At 39.2% G+C, this 25,379-nt stretch overlaps 1 protein-coding gene and 1 long non-coding RNA gene across 10 annotated transcripts in view; one reads left to right on the top strand and one right to left on the bottom strand.

Moving 5' to 3' along the window:
• Positions 1 to 25,379, bottom strand: part of RBFOX1 (RNA binding fox-1 homolog 1) — a 2,538,143-nt gene that overhangs the window by 518,604 nt on the left and 1,994,160 nt on the right. The window lies entirely within an intron of this gene.
• On the top strand, positions 5,674 to 17,754 carry LOC115658477. Its single transcript, XR_004002299.1, has 3 exons — positions 5,674 to 5,745; positions 12,492 to 12,493; positions 17,745 to 17,754. It is a non-coding gene; the product is annotated as an uncharacterized LOC115658477 (long non-coding RNA).

Raw genomic sequence — 25,379 nt, 5'->3', positions numbered from 1 at the left:
CAAATAAGTTGATTTTAAAATCCGATTAATACCTTCTAAGAGGTTTGCTCATCTCATGTACCTCTATATTTCCTATCAGACTAACATTTTAGAGGAAGTTTAAAATTGAACATTTGAAGTCTGTACATTGACCCTCTAATGACTTACAGTTTTGACACCATGTAATTCACAAACACACACACTTGCCCACATGTTCTCAAGGTGCAATAAAAAGTGGAAGTATTTTTGCAGGCTATGAATTTCTGCTCCCACAAAAACTATCCATATTACCAAGGGAATTATTAGGAAGCTCCATCATTCCAGGCACTCAGAGCTAGATAACCCTAATCTAGTCTTATCACTTGCAGACAAAAGCACAGGATCCAATAAGCTTCCATGTAATCCATCTCTGTCAACCACATTAAGGAAATTACCTGTCAGAAATATCATGGCCAAGATTTTGTGATTAAACACAAATTTAGAAAATGCTCAAGGGTATAGTAAAAATGCCACAAAAACTGCTTTCAATTTAGTTTTCTTTACATTAATTTTGTGGCCATAAGCATTTGAAAAATATAAAGAATAATGCAATTTATCAACCAAGTACTGAGTAGCCGAAGGAAACAAAACGAATTTTAAAATTGTCATAATTTTATTAAATTGCCCTTTGTTATTATGAGATTTACATTAAAAATCTTACAAAGGATGCGAAATAGAGAAAACTTAAATGGGGGTTACTTATTTTTGCCCTCAGGAGGAGGAAAGTGCTAAATGTGTAAATGTATAAAAAGTCTTTAACCTTTGTAGTTTGTTATTATAGTATTAAAATCAGAATGCCCCTCTTATAGCAGTTCATACTTGTGTTCTCAAACACTTATGCTCACAAACACTAACTTTGCACACCCAAATGTCTATTAGTTAGTACACGAGCCTGGGTCTTGGAAGACATATTCAATTCCCCACTCCATCAAAGACTTCCGAGGGTCTTGGGGCAAACCACTTAGGATCTCTGTGTCTCAGTTCCCCATCTGTAAAATGGGAATAATAGCACTTTCCTAACTCAAAGCTGTTTTGAGGATAAATTAAATAAAAATGTTAAAGCGTTCAGGTACTTGGGCAATGTGGGTCATATAAGTACATACCAGATAAGTAAAGCGTTTATCCTCTTCACAGTAGGGAAAATAATCAGTCAAGAAGAAATTTCCCAATAGCAAATCTATGAGGTTTAGAAAGAAGCATTCCTCTCTATCTTGCTGCTCAGTGATAAAAATATGAGATGCTCTCTGACTTAAAAGCTGGAAGGGCCCAAGGACAAACCCTATGATAGGCTATTCATTCTGCAAATGTTTGAAATCAAGATCAAAAGGGTCCTTGATACGTTAAAGATTCAACAAATATTTAAGAAAATTCATTTTTAAAAAGGATTTTGAGAATACGAAGTAGTATTTCCTAACAGCTTTTTAGAAGAAAGCCGTTATAAATATACACACTTGTGAAAAACTGATGACAAAATAAACAAGTTATAGAAAAAGAATAAAACAACATTTGTCTTGTATTGTGTCAACCATAATTTAAACATCTCAGCTCTTGATCCAGCAGAAGGTTTTGCACCCTGAACACCCATTAAAGAGATGAAAACTCTCAGTAGTTCCCAACACACTGAAATATCAGGTCCTTACAGATTTTTGGGTGTCACATATTGCCCAAAATTATTGATCTGAACTTCTCCTTTTAATGGGTTCTGCTGTTAAGTTACTGTTGCTGAAAAATCATATTGCAGACAGATGGTTCCCAATTGCAGCAGCTATTGCAAAGGAAACTTCAACAAGCTACAAAGGAATTTTCCTTTCCATACCATCAACATGGGAACAAGGCAAAAAGAGTTTCATGGTGATGTTATGATTCTGCTGAAATTATGGTTTATTTTGGCAGAATGCATGACCAAAAAATCCACCTGTGGTTAGTTTTGACACCATTGTCCAATCTCAGTTCTCAGTATTACTGTAGTAGTAGAATAGGGTTGCCAGGTGTCCAGTTTTTGACCAGAAAGCCTGGCTGAAAAGGGATCCTGACAGCTCTGGTCAGCACCACTGACCGGGCCATTAAAAGTCTGGTCGACAATGCAGCAGGGCGTCACGGGGCACCCGGAAGTAGCAGTGTGTCCCCACTCCGTGCGCTGCCCCCACCCCAAGCCCCAGCTCCGAAGCTCCCATTGGCCAGGAACTGTGGCCAGTGGGAGCTACGGGGGCAGCGCCTGTGGATGGGGCAGCGTGCTGAGCTGCCTGGCCATGCCTCCACATAGGAGCCGGAGATGGGACATGCCACTGCTTCTGGGAGCTGCGTGAGATAAGCGCCACCCAGAGCCTGGGCCCCTGACCCTCTGTTGCATCCCAACCCCCTGCCTCAGCCCTGATCCCTCTCCCACCCTCTGAACTCCTTGGTCCCAGCCTGCAGCACCCTCCAAAAACCCAAACCCCTCATCCACACCCCAAAGCCTGCACCCCACAGCCAGAGCCCTCACCCTCTCCCACATCACAACCCACTGCCTCAGCCTGAAGCCCCCTCCCACACTCTGATCTTCTCATTTCTGGCCTGGAACCCACATCCCCAGCCCAGAGCCCATACCCCCTCCCACACACCAACTCCATGCTTCAGCCTGGAGCCCCCTCCCATACTCCAAACCCCTTGGCTCCACCCCCTAGCCAGGAGCAACCTGCTACAGCACAAACCCCTCATCCTTGAACCCACCCCAGAGCCCACACACCTAGCCGGAGCCCTCACCCCCTCAACACACCCCAACCCACTGTCTCAGTCCGGAGCTCCCTCCCGTACCCTGATCTCCTCATTTCTGGCTCCACCCTGGAGCCTGCACCCCCATCCAGAGCCCTCCCTCCCTCGCACACCTCTACTCCCTGCCCCAGCCCGATGAAAATGAGCGAGTGAGAGTGGGAAGAGCAAGTAACAGAGGAAGGGGGGGTAAAGTGAGCGGAGGTCAGGGTCTCAGAGAAGAGGCGAGGCCTCAGAAGAGGGGCAGGGCAAGGCTGTTCAGTTTTGTGCGAGTAGAAAGTTGGCAACCCTATATTAGACAGCACCTATAATATCTGGTTGAAAATCCATTCATTTCAAAGGAACTCTCTAAGGACTTTATAAACTGGTCTGGACCACTGGGACTTGGGCACTTAACTGCCTTTTGTAAATTTGAAAATCTCTCCCTATATCTGTAATATTTGCTATAATATTTTACTTATCCCCATTCAGCTCATGTTATATGCAGCTCTCCACCCACTACCACTAGAAACAATTATAAGGTCTATTTGACTTTTTAAATAAATAAAGTAAATATAATGCGTGGATCCTTACTAAAAATAATCACAGAAGAAATAAATTGAGAGACAGAGAATGTGTGTGTTTGTGTCGTCAGTCATTCTAGTGACACTGTTATCTTAACTCTTTTGAGATTTCACTAATCTCAAAAGAGTTAAGATAACAGTGTCACTATCTCTTCTATCAGATTGTAAAGAACTACCCAGTAAAAATCAACTAAGGAATCCACTGGATGAATCAATACAAGCATAGAAACATGGTTTAGACTTCTGACAAACATGCCTTCAGAATACTACTTTACTTTGTCATGTCACTAGGGAAATGGGACTCTCACTGAAGAGAGAGATATTTCAATAGGCTTCTGTCTACAGACAATGTAACATTTCTGCAAATAGGCAGTAGGACAGAAGAGAACCCAGATCAGCAATCACTGTATAATTGAGCCTCTCCGACTCATACAGCTGCAGGTCTCCAGAGTTCCTGAAAACAATGATTCCTACAGGGCTGCATACTATGGTGCCAAATAGTGAAGTGTTCAATTTTACACTTATAGCTGACCTACCAGTTCAGTATTTCAAAATGGAACCAGGAGACTTGCATTCCTTAAATAAAATAAATAAATAAATAAATAAAAAGCATGATTAAACTAAAACTATTATCTTTTTGATGGATTCTACAGTTAAAATAATTACTTGATTTTAAGGACTGGCAGATTCTTGCATGAATTTAGTTAGAGTGTAAATCAATTCAAGAGGGAAATTTGGGTGACAAATGTTTCAAAGAGTGATATATTATATAAGTTGATTAATTTTCCAAGGGAAAACCTGGGAAATGCTGTTCTGAAAAGCTATATACAACAAACAACTGTACACAATTTTATCTAAGTAAAAGAGAACAAATATACAAGGGATTAAGTTACACTTTGAAACCAGCAAGGAAGTTAAAAGAAAAAAAAAGTTGTTAATTGTGAAATATTTTTCTTGATGTGGCAACACCAGTATGAACAAATAAGTGTGTGCTTCTTATCTGTAAATCAAGTGGGTGGGAGCCAAATCTCATGCAAGGCCTTCATACCCAGCCACTTGTCCAACTGCGCAGGCACGGCTTCCTTAGCAGGGAATTATCAGAGCTAGAGAAAAAAACTATTGTTTGACTGCAGAATGCTGATAATCTAAACTTTTTGCCTGATCACAGCCGCCCACTGGAACATCTTGGCTGGATGTCCATACATGTGAGGTAAGAGAAATATGCTTTTCTGAGGTTTGGCTGCCACAAATATGGATGTGTCAATATCCAGAGAGGGAGAAGGCTGAAGTGATGGGAGAGAAGCACAAAACAGAACAACTGGTGAAGAAGACCACTCAGCATCAATTGTTGTAAAGCAACATTCCTGTGAAAGGAGCTTCTCCGAGAAGCCATTGACTCAGTGCCACATCAGCTGATAGATACAAATCCTCCCAGAAGGTCTTGAGAAGGAACAGAGGAAGCACCATATGATTTCCCAGCAGATCTCCATCAAGGCATCTCCGTACTCCACTCAGAATACTCACTGTGGCATTATGCCACATATTTTCCATAATAATATGATATGAATACGACATAACTGTGATGTATTTTATGCAAGACAGGTCATGTGAGATTAAAAAGGTTATGATTTACTCAATATGATTATTCTACTTATATGCATGTATCATTCTGGTATCTGAAGTTAGGAATATTGTCTACGCATCTATTACAAATTTGTTTACACCTGGGGAATGCCCACTAGGCAGAATGCAATCAGTCTAGATGGCTGGCTGGGAAGGGCCATTTGTGAGACCAATAGGTCTTAGAAGATGCTAATCTCCCAAAAGGGAGCCTTCCTGAGGACATTACAAGAGCCTCTGACTCATGGCTGTTGTGGCCCCACAGAGGCATGTGACCAAGTCACCTAGTACTTGCTGGGAAGGATAGCTCAGTGGTTTGAGCATTGGCCTGCTAAACCCAGGGTTGAGCTCAATCCTTGAGGGGGCCACTGAGGGAACTGGGTAAAAATCTGTCCGGGGATTGGTCCTGCTTTGAGAATGGGGTTGGACTAGATGACCTCCTGAGGTCCCTTCCAATCCTGATATACTATGATTCTATGGACACCATCATAGAATACCAATGTTTTGCCACTGAAAGACATAGGAATTAAAGTGGGAGACAGAGGGTTCCCACCATAAGCAAAAGCTATTTAAGGCAGGGGGAGTGACATCATTGTGATTCTTTTTCACTGAGCTCCCGCCCAAAGGAGACACATAGAAACAACTGAGAAACAAGGACCAAACTGGTGAAGAAGGGCCAAACCCAGGCTAGAGGGATTTCTAGCCTGTGAAAGCCTGGAGTATTAAGTGCAGCTTGCCCTCAAGAATCTCTGCAAACTGCCTAAACCAACAATTAGGGTGAGAATTTCCTACTCATGTTTGATTTCTTTGGTATATTAAATTTAGATGGCACTTCTGTTTTATTTGCTAGGTAATCTGCTTTGATCTGTTTGCTTTCCCTTATAATCACTTAAAATCTACCTTTTATAATTAATAAGCTTTTTGTTTTGTCTAAAGTCAGTGTGTGGAAATCCTAACTCGGGACAGAAAGCTTTTGAATATCTTTTTCCACATTGAGGAAGCAGATGAATTTCATGAGTTTACGCTGTACAGTTCCCTGTGCTGTGCAAGACAATATAATTTTGGTTTACCCTGCAGAGGGGGTGTGCGCCGGTGACCTTCCCGTGCAAGGATTGATCAAAAGCCTGTCTGCATGTTATTACAGCTAGCTGCTGATGAAAGTGAGAGACCGGGAGTGTGTCTGCAGCTTGTCACAGCATTATAGATGAGTGGGAACCCAGGCTGGTGGTTGGGGGGCATAGTGGTATCCCAGTTTCAGGTGGTACCCCGAGGGGGCGGGGGGTGTCACACTCACACAGAGTGAAGTTAAAAAATGTCCTCTGATCTTATTGGAAAGGACATATATTGTGCCTTATCCCCATTGCTAACTCTTCAAAAAGCACAAATAGGAACATGGACATGTGGACAGGTTTGGTTCAAGAAAGATGAACCTCAAGCAGTTGAACATCCAGGTAATGACCACCAGACAGAGAATCTAGGCATTAGGTGTGCTGCAGAAGTTGACAGGAGAAACCACCTAGGGCAAAAATCTGGGGCACATTAAGAGAACTACTTTCTCTTTGGGGAACATGAGATATGGGGGTTCACAAGCCAAGACTGAAAGTTCCCTTGCTTTGGGGTGACATAATGGCCACTGCAAAGACCACTTACTATGACAGAAGAAAAAATGGATTGTTGAGTTCAAATGGGTCTAAGAGACTTTTAGAACTGGATTTAGTACCAGGAAGAATTAGAGAAATTACAAGGCTGTAAATAAGGGATTGGTTTAAGAAGCCTGGACCCTAATCAACTGAGCAGACTTTTTTTTAATCTGTCCTGCAAGAACTCCATAATATAGTGTGTGTCCTATTTAATATATTGTGAGATCTGCACAAAGAGAAAAAGATCGGCTACAGCCCTACTATAAACAGTGGAAGTATCCTTCTTGAGAATGGTAAGGAGGACTGATTGTGGGGTTCCTAGCCTTCGGAGAACCTTCTAGAGCCAAACTCTTATTTTGAGGCAGATTGGGTCAAAGCAGAATATGGGGTTTGGGAACTAAGGAATTGCAAGTTGGACTAATGGAAGCCAGGACTGATTAATTTGGTTGATTATCTGCAGTGGAAGGAACCATTGCATGGGTAGAGATGCTTTTGGTTCAATCAGTCCACTTGGATGTTCAGTCAGCCAGGCATGCATAAGGCCTTAAGTGTTCCCAGGTTTTTTCTCCACCCAAAGGAAGAAGCAATTGAGTTTCCTGAGGAGAGGAATGCTATGGATCCCACCTTGATGATTCATGTAGGTCACCGGTGGCCATATTTTCTGACCTGACCAAGATTTGGCTTTGGAGGGGGAGTGAAGATGGGGCTGGATTTCTAGATATTCAGAGCCCACCTGACAGAACTGAGTTCTAAGATGCTGATGTGGAGCTTTTGCTCCCATGGGTATCATGTTTCTTGGGTTGACTGTGATAAACTATCAACTCCTCGTTTCCACAGGCTGGCATCCATGATCACGTGCAGATACTGGAGGTAAGAGAGGAGCCAAATTTCTTTTATGACACCTATTCAAGAACCAATTGAGATTTCACTAGTTGAGGGGAAAACAAGTTGTCCTACATCATTGAGGAGAGGTAGGATAACAGATATTGGTGAAGAGATTGAGAATGAAATCTGGCTCACAGGAGCAGCTCCTGAAATGACAGCAGGACTATAATGAAAGGCTTGTGTCTGGTCTCCATAAAACCAGTCATGGGGGCAAGATGAGAACAACAGACCTGCGACCAAAAGTTGTACAGGTTATCCAGTTGCAGCGCATCATCTCAGCATTTTGGGGAAGGGTATGTCTTTTTCATTCTCTGTTCCAGGTCAGATAACAGCTTCACTGAGACCTGCAAGCAAAATCATCCCCATCTGAGATGCAACAGCTGTAGTTGCTTCCAGAAAAGCAGGAAAACAATTGGAAAAACCTGCCTACAAGTAAAAAAAAAAAATGGAACAAGTGGGTGCATAAATTCTGCTTCCATATTGTCTCCCACATGCTTGAGTGCCAGATGAGAATGAGGCTAATGCAACCCCACAACTATCATGAAGTACAGAGTTACTTTAAGCTCAATTGTACTAAATGGTGATAAGCCTTAAAAAAATACAGGAAGCTGAAAACAAAGAAGAAATTATGATGTTTGACTATTTTTTATATAAATAAGATAGCAACAAAATAAATGAGGCTGATTTATTTAGGATACCACTGTAACCACACAACATTTACAGCTCCAAATATATCAACCAAAACTGAAAACACAGACACAAAACAGTGAACCTTGTCCATTAATTATGTATCAAATGAAAGAAAAAGTCATAAAAAAATAAAAGCAGACCTATGCTCCATGTGGCAGTTTTATTAGTTAGTTAATCACCCACCATATGCGCTGCCAAAGAAAATGATAATAGGCTACCACTGCTAACTATAAAAGTATGCTATGAATTATCATTTATAGTCTTGTTAACCAAATTAGTCAACTCAATGTAACTGGGTCATGATTGTAGGAAATGAGGCTGAGAGTTTACAAACATCTTTTACAGAATATTATAGAGCCCCCTGATACCTCAAGACTAGTGACACCTAAAGCCAGTGCTGCAACCTGAGTTCTCATCAAGGTGGGGCTTCTAGGAATGAGCTGGATAAAAACTGTAGCCTAGTAGGCCACTCCTGTTAGTAAAATTATTTTTCAGAAGTCCACTCCAAATATCCCAAAGCATGTTAAATTGCATAATCCTCCATCTTTATTAGAAAACCAACTCCATTAAGCAGCCCTGGGTTTTTTGTGTCTGAATGATTGTGCACATTCAAAGATTCTTCTTACCAACAGGCTCTTTATATGTTTGATTTTACAGTGAAATCTGTCTCACATGATGAATATCTCAAGACTGATAAGAGTCAATTGCTTAATAGAGTTGGTTTTCTAATGAAGGACTGAACTGATTGGGGTCACATTAAGATGATCTTTTGAGAGAAGAGGTTGACAATGAGACTACTTTGCCTTACCAGGTTACATTGTAACTTTAGTCTGCCTAGTGAGCCTCATCTGTCACTTTCTGTCCACCAGTTGCTTCTAGCTCTTCTAGATGCAGAAGTTTTCTACTGGGTGACCAATCCTGCAATCCTTTCCCACTATATATTTTATCTTCCCAAGTTTTGTCTTCAGTGGAATAAACCACATACACCCTAAACTAAAAATGTAAAACCAAAACTGGACAAAGATAACACAAAACAAAACAAACAAAACACACAATTAGCCGTACATAGTACTTAACACCTTTGAAGCACTTTATATTTTTTTATTAAACCTACTTCAGCTGTAAGCTCTTCGGGGAAGAGATTGTCTTTTTGTTCGGTGTTTGTACAGACTGTAGAAAAATGGGGTGCTGATCCACAACTGGGGTGTGTAGGTGCTACCATAAGAAAAATACCCACACCTTGGTGCAGTAAATAGCATCTCCCTTTGAAATATGGGGGGGGGGGGGATGAGACATACAGGTTAAATGACTTGCCCAAAGCCACACATTGTAACAGTGGCAGAGTGTAAGTCAGAACTCAATAAGTTCCTGACTCCCAGCTGTGGGCATATGCCTTTAAACCATGCCACCTCTCTGTAACTTCAAGGCCACTTTATTATACTTCAGCAAGACAAAACACAAAAGAAAAGAACAGAACACTTTCTTTATCTAGTCTGCTGCTGGGATATTAAAAGTGAAGTCCCTGCATTTTTTAAGACTGTTTGGAAGAGATGGTCCTAGTGGGAGTTAAGTCCTGTCATGGCACTTTTCAGAGACTAAAGGATAACACTGATCAACAAGAGAACGCTTCCTGGCAAGAATTCTCTCTCCTAACTCGCTGATGTCCAGGACTACATACGAGCCATTTCTGGGTACCTAATGGTTGAATATTTGTATATACAGTCACTTCTAACAATAACTATGTAATGCACTTTTATTCTATTGTATACAGGGCCGGCTCACAGCACCAGCTCAGCCAGCAGGTGCTTGGAGGGCCAAGGGGAAGGGATTGGGGCAGCAATTTGGCGGTGGGTCCCTTGCTCCCTCTTGGAGGGAAGGACCGGCTGCTGAATTGCCACCGAAGAAGAAAGCAGAGCAGTGGAGCAGGCGCTGATCACGATTGCGGCTTTTTTTTTTTCACCCGCTTGGGGTGGCAAAAACCCTGGAGCCAGCCCTGATTGTATATAGGTTCTTACACCATACTTATCACCCTATTGTCTGAGCACTGACTAATAGTGCATTAAGCAATGTGACTAACATCTGTCATATATTTGTTCTCTAATCCCTTCCTCATCCTCTGTACAAACTGAGAGTGCAACATAAGCAAAGTTGGGATGGCAGCACAAAGAAACCTTAGAGAAATACACTATCAGCAGAATCCTTCTGTAAACCGTATACTTTGTAATATACAAAAAAACCCTGTGAAACTAGAACTGTTAAATAACCATACTGGATCTGCCAAACAAAATGCATTTTCTCATTCCCTCAAGAGCCTATCGCTCTTTGGAAATTAACAGCAGCAGCTCAAAGATATTCTGCATAAAACATTTCAAAACATATTTGATAAAACAGATAATTCTTTTTTTCCAAAGAACAGAGGTACAATGTACTACACTTTACATGATTCACTGAACAAGCTTGCATTCAGAGTTTATGGAATTGCTAAGCACCACTTTCTTAGTCAATTCTGCCACCTAGCTCATATTGGAAAAGCTAGTCCTATTGCATAGGACTACAGAAATTCAGTTTTTATCTAATTTAAGATTCAAATTCACAAATAACCCTCCCAGAATGCATCAAACACTTAATTAAACACAGGTAACACCATATATTAAAAAGAAAATGCACTCACACCAAAGATATTAAAATAAAGTTGTTGTGCATGGAAAAACCTGTCACTTTTAAATGAACTTTAATTCTGATTGATTCAACATACAGCAAATCATTTTGCTTCACTTAATCCCTTAACCATAGTTAATGTTTTAAAATATTCCAAGGGATTTTAATTTTCCATGTAGAAGGAAAAAAATATCTTGCCCAATCTAAATCTAAAATAAACACATTCTCTTATGGAAAGTAATAAACATATAAACAAACACATTCTCCTATAGAAAGTAATACTTTAAATTCACTGATGTTCTCCTAACAAAACAAAATAAAATAAAAATAAAATCATATTATGCTTTGAGTGACCCAAAGTAATGCTTATGGAAATTGTGATGGGATCTAGTAGTACTGAATGTGAATTAGATGGCATTGGTGGTGTTTTAAATAGTGGTGTTAGTTTCTGGGGACGAGGATTGTGTCTTAAAAGTGTCATACACAGAATTGCTGCTAAGAGACATTTTTATTACCTGGCCCAAGCTACATGACATGAACTTAGATCACAAAAGGTTATATACCCGTCAGAGCAATAGATGATGTCATACTTTTTTGTGCACTGGCTAGCACACCAAAGCCTGGGCTAGCAGCTAATAATAAATAATTTGCTGGACAATATTCATTCTGCTCTAATTTAGAGTTTGGTTTACAAGTTAGGTGTCAGATTTTAGGGCCCCAGTCATGCCAGGTTAGTAATATTGTAGTCTCCATGTAATTAAAAAATAATAGCATTTGGCCTCTTAATAGCACCTTCCATCTGAGGACCTCAAAGCACTTAAAATAATTTATTCCAGTTTGACAGATGCTCTCCCTCTGCCTATTATTCCACTCATTTATTCACTTTCTTCATCTTCTCCTCTCCACAACACCCAGATATAGGCCTCCTTTTGTCCTATCAGTCCCTGGTACAGTTTAGTACTTACCTTTCATCTGGGATGGCAAGCAGTATAGAGACTTAGGCCCCAACTTGCACTGTACCTGTGGGCTTATCTACACTAAACTCTGTAGCAGCACAACTGCGCCATTGCAGCGCTCAGACACTTCCTACACTGACAGGAGGGATTTTCCTGTTTGCAAGAGTTGGGAGATAGGCTGATGGAGGAATTCTTCCACTGACTACACTGTCTAAATGGTGACTTCGGTTGGCTTAACAATGTCGCTCAGGGTGGAGATTTTTCACACCCCTGACCAACGTAGTAAAATCCAACTAATTTTCTAATGTAGCCCACATCTGTGTAAATAGGATGATGGTGAGAGGAAACACACTCACAAAGATGCCCAAAGTCAAAGTAACTCACTGCCATTAAGTCAATCTGACTTTGTATGGGGGAAGGCTGACTTATGCGGAGAAAGGGAACTACTGGAAAGCCTCATTCTGGGAAGGCAACATGGGTCAGGCTTGGTGTGTGAGTGATCCTTAACACATGTACCCAGCTAGCCTGCTATCAGTTACATAAGTTCATCAGGCCAGGGTCTGGTTCTTTCAGGTGTCCAGTCTGTAGGATTTATTAAACAAATGAAAAAACAAGCAAAACCAAACCAAACAACCCTGGGTGCCAAATCCCCAGTAGAACTGGTGTAGTTATGTGGACTTCACTGGAGCTCCAGTGATTTACGCCAGCTGGAGATGTGACCTTGTGTTATTGCAAATTCAAATGAGGCGCCAGTATAGGGTCCGAAAACATTTTGTTTTGTTTTCATAAGACAAAACCTTTATCAACAGGGAAGATTACCAGCACAATTGTTATTTTAAAAACAAAAGGTTCTCTCCTGCTCCCTTGTTTGTTTTGCAAGGGGACACAGCTTGCTCGTCATAGAAAACAGATGCATCTTTTTTTTCCTGTTGGGGAAAAACTGTAAATGCTGATTTCCACTGCAATAATAGGGGGACAATAATTTGGCAGGTCCTCAATCCATAATGTAGCACAGTCATTTTCGGTCCATTGTGTCAGTTCTTACAATCTTTCAAGATAATTGCTTCCCCCAACCCTTCAAAATAGTATCCAAAAGAAGAAAGTAAGGACCCGTGTTACTCCAAAGCAATTTAATCAAAGCAGAATCAGAGCCTAAAAGAGGGGCACTAAAACAAAATTCAAACTATAGAAATAAGTAAACTCGAAGTTTAGCTAGAAAGTCCATTTTTCATACATTTTGCGTGCTTCGGTATTGCACATCTCTGTGTAATCTTTGCACTTTGTACACACACTAACTGCTCCATTATTCTCCCATTCCCTACCCCCTGGCTATACCCTTCAGCTTCCAAACCATCTGACTATACATATAGTGGGCCAGATTATCATCACAGCTGGAGATGTGTAAATCAGGAATAACTGCAGTGACCTCCTTATACTAGTGTACATGTAAGAAAAATCTGTTCCATTATCACCATAACACCAAGTCCAGTTAGATAAAGATTTGTATGGTAATAGAAGGTGTGATGAACAATACAAAACCTCTGAGTGCATCATAAGAAGCTTTGTCTGAATTTAGATACTGTCCATTATATCATGCATGCTATATGCCTTCATACACCCATAAACCTATCATATGTACCATTGTGTGGAATAAGTTATGGATGGTGTTTCAGCCTAAACTTAATATTACCCAGCTTTTGTAGCTATCCCTGATGTAAGTAAAACTCACTCGTGTGTGTGTGTGTGTGTGTGTGTGTGTGTGTGTGTGTGTGTGTGTGTGTGTGTGTGTGTGTGTGTGTGAGAGAGAGAGAGAGAGAGATTCTGTATGAGAGAGCAAGATCATATTTAATATACAGTTCCCAATGAAAGTGCTATTTTTAATGCAGGCTTACAACAAAAGTGTCTCTCTCAGATAAAACAAATAAATCTTCAATTGTAAATATATAGATATTGTCAGGTTTCAGGCTTGCTTTCAGCCTAACAAGTGCACAGCCATGAGATCCCAAGCTTTCCAGTCGAGCCTGGAGGGGCTTATTTGCAAGAGTTCAGCTTTCTGGCAAACAGCTTGCCGAAGTTGTAAGATAGATACACCCATGCAAGTTATAGTAAATGTCAGGGCCATTGGGAAAACCTGTCTAGCTTGCTATGTTGTTGAAACAAGTAAGCCTTTACAAGTTCACCACCCAAAAGTAAACAAATTCAGCTTTGGAAGCCCTGGGACCTATTAACCCACTTAAAGAAAAAGTCATCTCCTTTCTTCCAAGGCTATATGTATGTCATAGGATAGCAACATAACTTTCATATTGGAAAACCAGGAAAATGATCCATCCACTCAAATTAACAGTGATAAAATTTCAGCATGGCTTATGTCAAATGTCACTAACTGCCACAATATTTTCGTAAGCAAATTTGAAGAGTCTGCTTCACCCAAAGGTGGCCTTCCTGGTTCTAAGGAGTCAAGAGTAACATGCTTACATTGCCCTAGAGATGGGAGTAGGAAAATACCAGGGAGTACCTAAGAAGCTTCATCAAAGATGAAGTTAAGAGGAGATTTGTTTTGGCTACAAATGTTGCACAGCAGCTGAGGAAATTATGGACTGAAACACATTATGGTTGGTACCAAATGAACATTTATCAAACCAGTGTACTAGCTCTATGGCCTGAAAGCAGCTGCATCACATGTAACAGACATCAGAAGGCTGGAGGCAGTAGAGATGAGAGTTCTTCAAAAGATGGCAGGTGTAAATTAGAATAATTTGAAGACAAATGAAGAAGTTAGAAGGAGAGTAGGATATGAAATCAGGAAAGATTGGCTGCAGTCAAAAAGATTACAATGGTTGGGACACTTCTGATAATTCATGCTACTCCTTATGATTTCCTTCCCAAGCAGACACATGTCTTGCCATCCACAATGTTCCCCTGCTTCTTTGCAACTGATTTGGAAAGGTAAAGCAGGTCAGGTTATTTTTTCTGCTGGGCATGGAAATGGCACATTCCAGTTGAACTGTGATTATTTTGTAAAATAATCATTACAATTGTTTAATATCCTAAATCAGAAATAATGTGTATGCAGGCTTAAAAATGACAAACATATTTGCATTTAAATGAAATATATTTGAAAAATCAGTTTCAACAACACAGGGAAGAAAATGGAGATCTACTTTCTGGTTAATGACAAAGCCAGGAAATTGGACACCCATAACATGGTGAAAGTATGCTTAAAATTTATATAATCTCACATAACAGGACAAAATGCCCACGGAACAGGTTGACACATCCACAAGTTGTTATTTCTCAAATACACTTAATAAGAATTTTGGATATATATGCCATCCACTGAAAGCACAGTACACAGATAACAACCCTCTAGGGTCCTTAGTGAAACAGCAAAACAAACCATTCCAGTAACGCATACAAGCAAGTCAAGTACTGATATATTTGTTTTTTGTTTTTTTTAAAAACTACTTGAAATTCACAAAGCTGAAGAAAATATCCAGGTTTCCACAAAAGAATAGTAGTGTCTAGAGTATGAAATAAACATGTTTCTTTACAGCTCAAGACTCACTGCAGATAAAAACCCATTTATGGCATCATTTTTTTTTTTAAAGGAAACCTATCAACCAACCAACCAACAAAACACACACCTACTGAAATAACATTCTACAGACAAGTTCACTAATAAGGTGTGCAGTATACTGCATATGCTAACCCATAAATTTATTTTAAAGGTCTTTAAGCTTCTGGTAAGAAAGATGTGCAAATATTATTATTTGATAAACATAGCTATTTATCTTTCTGTAATGCCCTTCCCCTTTATATTTCAGAAAGTAAGTAGATCTTTAAAAAAAATCCTGGTGGCTGAGGAGAAATATGAATGATTTAATAAAAAATATAAATATATTAGAATCAATGTGGTTTCTGAATTTTTAGAACATTTATTACAAAACCTTCAAAAGCCTTTTATGGAAATAATCGTTCTTGAAGCTGCAAATATCACTTTGACTATACTTAATATTACTGATTAAATTACATTCAGAACTGAATGTACAATATTCAAACGTATTAACGTGTGATGATACAAAAGATTGTTAAAGTATTCTGTGATCTCAGAGTATCAATATATAATATGAAGGCTCTGCCAGTTTCCAAGTTACATAGGGGAAAGTAGGTGGACAAAACTTATGAGATATCTGGGACTCAATTACTTTTGTTACAGATTTTTTAAATGACAGAAATAAAGCTACAATATAACAGAGTGGATGGTTGTCAAGGAGAGACGGGAAAGATTAAGCTAATTTTAGTTATTAATAGGAAAAATCAGAGGACACTACTTTAATTATTGCTGAGTTGTTTGTCATAAAGTAGTGGGAAAACAAAGCAAAAAAGGAATGGCTTAAAAACTTTATTCCTTACACTGAACACAGGTAGAGCCAAGTTTGTTTAAAAACAAAACAACCCAGACTTCACAAAACTAAAATCAGTTTCAGGAACACTTCTAAGAAACTACTTTCTTGTATACATACAAAACTATGTGCAGGATTAATCCTGTATGTGTGCGCACAGGCATATACCCATACAATCATACATACTTGACCTGTGAAATTAGAGTTCTTTCAGCAGAACAAAAAATTAGTTATTTCACTGTGTAAAAATATGTTTCAATGTGAAATGGTGACATTTTTGTGTAGAGTTGGTAAATTCTTGTTCTAGAACTAATTGGCAACATACAGATCACCAGCCAAACATCAGCACTTACTAATGGTAACCATGTAGTCAAGTATGAGATACCACAGTTTTCCCTATACTCAGAACAGGACAATATTTATGAAATCAGTGTACTGATAAGTGTAAGCAGGCTGGAAGATTTGGCTAGAGTGATGTCTGCACCCTGGCTGAGGGAACATGTTCAGTGTTGGCAGCCATGTGCTCAATCTGATTCCCTGATTCTGCAAATATATATGTATGTGAGAAACTTTATCCACACACAGGGAACAAATATATAATACTGGACTCTTCAGTTTACCAGGGAAAGGTGTAATGATTCAACGACTAGATGTCAAAGCTAGACAAATTCATATGGGAAATAAGGCATAACATTATAACAATGAAAGTAATCAGCCATTGAAACAACTTACCCAGGGCCATAGCGAATTCTCCATCAATGATAATTTTAAATCAAGATTAGATGTTTTTCGAAAAGACAAGCAATTATTCTGGGGGAACGTCAATTGCCTGTATATAATCTAGGCACACAAGTAGTCCCATTGTACTCAGTGAACTAGGACTTCTCGCATGTATAAGTGTTTGCAGGATCAGGACTTTCTGAGTTTTATTAAATCCATGGTTTTCTTTGGAAGATCTTGTAGCAGCTGTAGCCAAAATGGCCACTTGTCTCCCCGCTTCCCTCGCCATCCTTATCTGACTAGGAGGGTGCAGACTTTTCTTTCCAAAACAGACATTGATACCAACATATATTATTATTATTAATAATTATTTGTATTTCCACAGAACCTACAAAATCCAGTTCATGGACCCTGACCCCATAAGGATAGGTGAGCTAGATTACACTGATAAGTTGCACATCAAGCTGTACTTTGAGATCACTCAGATACTCAAACTAGTGCTGAATGCAGTCATCTCCCTGACAAACTGTGTACAAAGCAAGGAATATATAACACAATTTCTCTGAGTACTGCACTGCCTTCCAGTAAGTTTAAGGTATTGCTTTTAACCTACAAAGCCCTAAATGGTTTGAGACACAGTAAATTGAAGAATTGCCTCCCACCTTGTGCCATATAACAGTTCTGATCAGCAAAGTTACATGAGCTGAAGTACCTTAGATTTAAATGAGGAGGCGGTACTGGCAAGGTACTGTCTATCTGAAGTCCTTAATTCTGGAATTTGTTTTCCTCCTCCTGCCAGAATTCAAACCTATTAACCCTCCTGATGTAACACACTTTGCAAAGCCCATCTTTTCTCACAGACAGTTAGGGACACATTTAGGAACTAGATGGGGGTCTTCTGGCCTATTTGCCTGGAGCTTATTTTTGTGTGGAATTCTATTATCTGGAGATTTTGTAACAACAGCATAGTGGAAATATTTTAGATTGTCTAAATGTGTGTTTTTAATATTGTGAAGTGCCTAGCACCTTGGATAGGTACCAGACACGGATACAAACTAAATAAATGAAATATATTTGCCTACACGTAAACTTAGAAGAACTACAACTCTTAATGTGACAATTATACTTGAGAATGCATGAAAATATCAGGTTTCACAAATGAACACACTATTTGATATTGGTAATTTTGTATAAGTGGAACTGGAAACAACTTGGGGACTTTGTAAGACCATATATGACATTAGGGAAAGACAAATGTTTTGCTCCTCAGAATAAAGGGAAATAGGTTCAGTCTGCATGTTCATGATCCCTATAATGACCGATGGTGCAGTGCTGAAAGCGATACAGTTACTTATCCCTTACCAGCAGAAGAGGATATAAGATTTTCATGAAATACTTACAAATTCTGTATCGTGGGCAACCAGTGGAGATAGCTGCAGGCTTCCCAAAAACCTAGGACATGGCAAAGACCCGAACAGACATTAGATGTATAGGGTTAAATTATAAATAAATACACAGAGAATTATAGGCCTGGCCGGCCAATATGCTACTCCCATTTACACTATTCAAGAAGCACACCAGAGATGGCAAAGTCAACCTCACACTCAGAGCAAGCGGCATATCAAGAGACAGAGGGGGTATACTAGGGACATGATGGAGTGGAAAACATCAATGGATATCCTATAATGGCAAAAGTTCACTTAGGGAAGAAGCTATCTAAAATGTCTGACAAGACATTCCATGTCACTGCAATGTGAAAACAGCAACACAATTTTGAATATTACAGCATCTGATTAGACACAGTGCTTAGAGTGAACAAGTTTGTAGTTTTAACATTCAAATGAGATTAAAAGAAATTTGTACCATTCCTTATTTTCATTTGCAGTTATTGTAAAGTGAATGAATTCATGCTATACTATTTTCTTCCCTTGCTACAATCTTTGTCATGAGAATGTAGTACCAAAATTGCCTTCAGTACTCTGAAAGAAAATATGGAACTATGCTATTGGTTTACAGTTAAAATGCTGTAAATGAAGAGTCTGCTACCCCCACCCCTTCATTTTACAAACTCAGCTGTGTAAGGGAACAAAAGAGAACAACAAACAGTACATCAAAATATTGAATTTTCCATATGTTCAAGTAATACAACACCACTATATTTCACCAACTGCATTATGTAATAAAATTCTAATACTAGTTGTGACAAATGATTTTAATGAGATTAGAAGATGGCATGCAATGACGTGAATCAATTTTCTGTGATGGCATCTCTTACCCAATTGACACATTACAATATATTGTACTTCAAATCCACTTACTGAGCATATTACAATAATAAAATCGGGCCTTCTAATTCTACAATTTCTGTAAACTTCCCATTTTCTAAGCCTATTGCTCAAAGACACCTTCTTTATATGAACCCCAAGCTATGTTTAGTGCTTTTTCTTTTCTTTTCTTTTCTCTTTTTTTGAGGGGGGTGGGAGGAGCCTTCAGTTTCACATTGCTCCACTTAATGCACAAGTTTATGTCTACTTACACCATCATGTACATGACATTAATTGCAAGGCTTAGCATTTTCTGATGCAACTCCCATACATTTCCATGCGATTTGAGTTTGGCACAAATGCTCTGAACCCCAGAAGCTGGGTTCATTCAGATTCAACACACTTCTACCAGTCTTAACAAAAATGCAATGTACAAATATTCTGAAACATAACACCATCTAGCAGTTTGCATAAAATTTCTTTTGATTCCATAGCAACACCATATTCTAACCATGTTGTGCATAGGCTACAACCTCCTATTTATCCTAAATTCATTTTCAAATTAAAATAGTATCTCATTCTACACGTTTTCAGTGATAGAGTTTGTCCTATGAATTTATTTAATACCTAAGCATATGGTCCAGCTTCCTATTTCCAAAGCCCTGTCTACTTCACAGCAGACTGTCACGTAGCGCATATGCATGAGGAAAAGCTTTTCAACATACAAGACTACTGCAGAAAAGATGATCAGATGAGTTTCCTTCCATTAACCTACACTGATGAGAACACTACTGTCCAAGTAATTTCACTTATACACACTTAATGACACTGAAGCCTCTGAATATTTAGTGGTATAATCAAATGTATTAGGATTAAATGCAAGGACTCATCATGAATTTTTCTCTACCTCAAACAGTCTTACAGCCAGACATAAGTAAGCTGTTTCACTATGTAATCTAATGCATATATAGTTTGCCACAATAATAAAGTAAGCTGTGTGCCACATAAACATAGCTTTGTATATCTGAACTCTGATTTAATGACAAAAAAGCTGGATCTTTCTGCAGTTTTTCAGCTGATATCAAGATGCCTTGACCTTGAAGGATAATATTGACAAAATACCAATAAATACACAATATGTCATTATAGTGTACACTTTGGGAGAACCAACTCTCTCTGAATTCTAGCCTGTTCTCTGCTTACAACTTGCTGTATTTTCTGAAAAATATTTTGAGCGCTCTGGGCTGCCTTCTTGAGAAAAAGAAGTGTGCAGTTCACTCCCATCTGAAGTCCACACACACCTACTTATATCAGATATAATCACACCATGTATATATTTTTGAGTTGTAATATAGCCTTTTTCTATGTTAAATATAACTGCTTGCTGGCCCAACTTTCCTTTCTCCTATACTTGCTAGCACTTTGCTCTTGAAATACAGATAGTGAAGAATATATAAGCAGTGCTAAGTCTAGTTCACCATCATCATCACCCAATCTGGAAATGAAAAGGGGACAAGTGCCTTCAGTACTATGATGAATTACCTCTCTCTTATGTGTATTCTTAGCTTACAATGGCAAAATAAAATACCACAAAGTATGTTCTGGAAATGGAAGCCATGTCAGGCATACATGTTGCGTATATAGGTGGAACACAAGAATTTTTACATTCATCCATCCACACACACACCAGTGGGTATCTGTATTTGTGTTTATCTGTATTTTGTTTGGGAAAAGTATCTACAGTACATGACAAAACAGAATCTGTTGGATCACTGAATAATAATCACTCTCTCTCCCTCTTCATAACAAGTTCAGTGACTGAAGCACCCTACTGCTCTCTTCGTCAGTCAAGAGACGAACCCACTAGGTAACCAGACAGGAGTCTCCTCTTCTCTCTGTATTTAAGATTCTGGTGAGCACATTATTTAAAATTGGAATTAAAGGGGCCCATATGGTAGCATGGGGGACATATTTACTTACATCTTAAATTTTGGCCATACAATTGGAGGATCAACACGATTTGATAGTGGTGTTCTTTAATAGTACCAAAGACTTTTTCTGGTTGGCATGAAGTAATGATCTACATATAACAGAAGAGATTTTCACTGACAGAGCAGTTCATTAGTGCAAACGGACACCTCAAGTATAGGCTTATAACCTTGATGTTAAAAATCTACGGATCCACTGACAATAAACACATTAGTAACTGTGGCTAGTTCTGTCTCTTCTTATCCTGTGCAGCTATTCAGACAATCCAGCAACAGCAGGAAAAGAGGCACTCAGTGAACAGCTTCCATTAACTAAACTGCAAAACTACAGCACACAAAATACAGTGGGAACGTTGGGAAGGGATTGCAGGACTCCTGACTTCCAGCACACAGTTCTAACCATAGACCTCTCAAAGATCAACTATCTGAGGAAGACTGGCAAGCAAGGCAGTTGCCAAAGAACTATTAAGTGTCTATAGGCCTTCAAAGACGTTCAATATTAGTAAAAGCTTTGATTGAAGACATAAGCACTAAGTCAACAAGAAAAAGATGTTGACTTTGTGCTACATTTGAGAAGAAAATTATTTCTACCTTAGACAGCTGTATGGCTAACTAAATGAAGAAAGCTAAGAGTAGTAACATTGGGTGGCTTCCATAGTCTTATACAGAAGACCTTCAGTCATTTGTGGTGCCTAAAACTTTTTGGCTGGAGAACAGTAAAATATGTCTGACACTGGGACCGATTTATAACTTATGTCACTGAGTTTTAACCTCACAAAAATGCAACAGCACACAGGAAGCAAATACTAAGACTTTGCCCAGTAAGATTTCAAAAAGCTGAGAAAGAACAGGGTTTATAAGAGACATCTACTTACAGGAACGCAGATGAAACCATTATAATGTTCAGCACATATGTATGTATATAAAAAGACTAAATTTTTTCTTAAATTATTTAAATGAATAAAGGCACTGTAGATTCTTTTTTTCCCTAACGTTCAGCAATCCTGCTTACATATGTTTTCATGGTTTTTTTTGTTACAGATGACAATTTTGGATCATCAACAAACATTTGTAGAGTTTCATGCTTTTAACCAGTTGGTACATAGATTCCAAGGCCAGGAAGGACCATTGTGATTACCTAGTCTGACCTCCTGTATAATACAGACCACAAAAATTCCCTAATATAATTCCTAGAGCATATGTTTTAGAAAAAACACATTCAATCTTGATTAAAAAATTGTCAAGGGTGGAAAATCCTCCACGGCATGTACAGTAAATATAGACTCTGACCAAAACCTGCATAAACAAAAACAGTATCTGAATAGTTAATTTAAAGCAGTCTTACTTCATGAGATATTTAGCAGTATTAAACTGGTACAGTATTTTAGAACATAGTCCTCCATTAGCTTGATGAAAAGGATGGAACAAATACTACAGTTAACCATGGATTTGTCACCTCAAGGCTGGATTTCTGCAATGCACTCTACTCTGAGACAATTCAGAAACTTAACCTAGTACAGAATGCAGTTCTTATTAAGCAGTGTTTCACACAGACAAAACGCTACACTATTACACACTTGGGAGTATAACTACAGTATACTGAGGAGTACACTACATGTGATTTGTGACCTCAGCCAAATTCTAATGCATTAAACATCAGCCAGGTTTAAAATGATGAATATCTCTGTAAAATTAATATAGCATATTGAGTACATATGCACACAGACATATACATCTTGATGTAGGAAAAAAAAAGAGCTATATCATGTACCCACTGAAGTCAATAGCATCTTTGCCATTGACTTAAGTGAGAGCATTATTATGCCTGTAATAATGCCTTCAAATAAAGTTTCTTAAACATCTTGACCTCCAAAAGCAAACATTAAAAATAATCTTATCTGTTTACTGGTGGGTGCATGAAACCTAATTATATAAATTACAGTGATTAATACCTAGGTATTGCAAAGTGGAACTGAACCCTTATTGATATTTAAAGGGTCGCCAATATTTTAAAGGTCAAGCTTCTATAACAATTTTTCTTTTATCATTCGCTATTGTTTTAAGTATCAAATGTGATCACTTTAGCTGAAAAAAATTAGCGAAAAAAGTCTTATTTTTAGCCTCCCCTTCCCACTTTGTGCCTTTGATTGCACTTTATGTACAGTCAGTTTTACTGTTTCTCCTGTAGAGTCAGCTTCCATTATTGTTTGTATAGGGGTCTCACTCAGCAAATAAGGGAGAGAAATTTAAAAACAAAAAGAACCTAAGAATATGTAAACAACAAAAAAACTGGCTCTGAGACATATTTGTATCTTACGTGAAAAGGGGAATATGTTTTTTAATAATCAATTGTCAATACATTTAGAGTAAGATTACCAAATCCAACAGAGTAAGACTACCAAGACTATTGCTCACATAGCAGTTTTGATAGTAATGACATCCAACAAAGTCTCTGGCACTGTGAGCCTCACCTAATATTTAATTAAATGTTGTGACTTACAAGAGCCTGACTGAGGAAAGTACTTTATGCATCTACTTAAGTCTATCCCTATTCAGCAATTTACTTAATCACCTACTTAAAGCATGTGCTTAATTCCCATTGATTTCAATGGCATGTGCTTAGAATTAAGTATGGGCTTAAGTGCTTTGCTGAACAGGGATTCTTTTCTCAATCAGAGTCACAATCAGTGCAACAATACTGATTTCTAAATCAGAAAACAGCCTAGAGACTTCCTCTGTTGTTCAGACAACAATTGAAATCTTTGGATGAGTGTTTACTTACCTATCTGAAAAATTCTAAGGTTTGCTGGAATTAAAATACCAATTTGAGCCAAGGGCTTAAACAACCCCCCACCTCCACCAAACATGCCCTCTGTATTTTCCAAACTTTGGAATATACAGCACTAGTTACAAAACTTATCACAGAAATACCATGCATTCATCTTAAGCTTCCACTATAAATAGTTCTATAGGCAATTAATTGTGAAAGATTTACACCCGAAGGCTTTCAGCGTTGTAGGATATACTCTTCACAGTACATCCTATTATATGGTCACACATGGACATTTTGTACGTAGTACATCTTGAATAGGCACTGGCCAAAAATGGGAGACTTGACTTATAAAGGTGTGACAGCCTGGAATTCAACTGAATACAACAGAGCACCTATTTTTACACCACAAGATGTGATGTTCCACAGGCAAATTTACAAAGCCCAGAGAGAGTGAGGGCTTGGCTACACTGGCACTTTATACTGCAATAAAGTCTCCCAGAGCGCTCTATCTTACTCCCTGTCCACATTGGCAAGGCAGGTAGAGCACTCTGACTCCTTGGCTGGAGTGCTTCTGGTACTCCACCTCCCCCAGAGGATTAACAGCTGTTATGTATTGGGTGAGATGCTTCAGGGTCAGTGTAAATGGGGAGTTAAGTTACTGCACTCTGACTGACCTCTGGAAATGCCCCATAATCCCCTTAAACCAAGTTATGAAGCTTCTCTTTGTTGTGAAATCACTGAGGAATGCGGAAGTGCCTTTTCAGAGCTCCATTTCAGATAGCCGCTGCTTATCTGCAACAGGACAAAGCAAACGTTTACTGAGGCCAGGGCTACACTCGAAACTTCAAAGCAGTGCCACAGGAGCACTCCCGAGGCAGCTCTTTGAAATGCAAGTGTAGTCTTGTGCCAGCCCTGGGAGAGAGCTCTCCCAGTGCTGCAGGTACTCCACCTCCACGAAGGGATTACCTTACAGCACTGGGAGCCGTGCTCCCAGCACTGGGGCAGTGTTTACACTGGCGCTTTATAGCGCTGTAACTTGCTGTGCTGGGGGTGTGTGTGTTTTTTTTCGTACACCCCTGAGTGAGAAAGTTGCAGCGGTGTAAAGTGCCAGTGTAGCCATAGCCTGAGTGAGTGAGAGAGAGAGGAGGGCGGTTAGGGGGATCTGAACTTACAAGCCAGGGTGCTGACACACTCTCAGCACTCCAAAAATCCACTCTCTCTCTTTCCCATACAAACAACACACACTCCACCCCACCCCCCTCATTTGAAAAGCACGTTGCAGCCACTTGAACGCTGGGATAGCTGCCTATAATGCACAGCTCCCAATGCCACTGCAAATGCCACAAATGTGGCCACGCCAGCCTGCTTGCAGCTGTCAGTGTGGACAGACTGCAGCGCTTTCCCTGGTGTGCTCTCTGAAGGCTGGTTTAACCCAAAGCGCTTACATCTGCAG

This window comes from Gopherus evgoodei, chromosome 10 (genome assembly GCF_007399415.2).
Source record: "Gopherus evgoodei ecotype Sinaloan lineage chromosome 10, rGopEvg1_v1.p, whole genome shotgun sequence".
Lineage (NCBI taxonomy): Eukaryota > Metazoa > Chordata > Testudines > Testudinidae > Gopherus > Gopherus evgoodei.
Note: the sequence above shows the minus strand (reverse complement) of the source record. Positions and strands in the feature narration are given on the sequence as shown.